Source organism: Fulmarus glacialis, unplaced genomic scaffold (assembly GCF_000690835.1).
Source record: "Fulmarus glacialis isolate BGI_N327 unplaced genomic scaffold, ASM69083v1 scaffold27579, whole genome shotgun sequence".
NCBI classification, from domain to species: domain Eukaryota; kingdom Metazoa; phylum Chordata; class Aves; order Procellariiformes; family Procellariidae; genus Fulmarus; species Fulmarus glacialis.
Genome location: NW_009234308.1, coordinates 1,444 through 2,640, shown reverse-complemented (window position 1 = coordinate 2,640; position 1,197 = coordinate 1,444).

Here is a 1,197-nt window from a genome sequence, read left to right as displayed (position 1 = left end):
CTCTTTCCTCATCTGGCTCGCTTTCTTCAGACAGCACTATTTTGGATGTAGGCTGGAAATCTTTGTGCATCCGGAATTCTGCCCAGCAGGGTAAAAGGAAAAAAAGCAGCAGCAAAAACAGCCTGGTAAAATGACTGACCTTTTTATTGTTTGCACCAGTATCCAGAATCTCTCTCACTATCTTGACTATCTCCTTGAACAATTAGTTTTGTTGTGATTTTAGCAGTCTCACCCACATAAAGCGACATTTACCTGTGCCAGACAGGTTTCTTGTATAGGCTCATGCCATCCATCTCCTCTGATACAAACAAAGTCTAGACTTTGAATGGCCCTTAAGGGTTCCAAAAGGAAATAGCATCATTATAGTACTGACTATACGATACCAAATTATCCAGTCCTACCGTCATTCAACCACAAATTAACTTGATCCTTTTAAAAGTGGATCATAGCGCTCTCATTTAACAATGAATGAGTTTAAAATTGTAACTTACAATGTAGCCACAGAGAACTTTAATTAAAAATAGAATCATGATTACCCCTTTTCTAAACATACAGGTTAATACTATCTTAAAGAACACTTCTTCTATCATATATTTAAAAGAAAAATAACAAAACTACATCAGAATTCTTAATACCATTAAATCATGCTAGCCTGTATTTTCTTAGCCATGTATTTAAATCATGTATTTTCTTCTTGAACAATTAAGTCAACTTAACAAGAAAACAGCCAGAATTTCTGATTCACAATAAATTCAAAACTAAATTTTAAATCCATGATTCATTTTTATTACCAGGAATGTCTTGCTTTGACTTAAACAAATTAATCCAATATTTATTACATCCCAAAGAAGTCCACATTCTTTCAACTTACACATTAAATCAGAACTTCCATCTCATTTGAAGTCCTGAAAAACAAACCATGTTCTGTGGGCCAGAAGAATTAATTTCAAACGCAAATAACAAAGCTTAGTATTCCAGAGCCTCTATACCTTTTGTGGTTGTATTTTTTCCCTTCTACATGTACCTCGTGGCTGTTACAAATACAGGCTATTACATGAAGTATGCAGGAATACCTTTTTGAAGGAAAAAGAGAATAGCAAAAGCCCTTGCAATTTTCTCTATGTTTTTTCCCCGGCGAAACCGCCGATAACTACACTCTGTACGTACAAACCCGCCCGAGCAGGCAGCTGCAGGGGG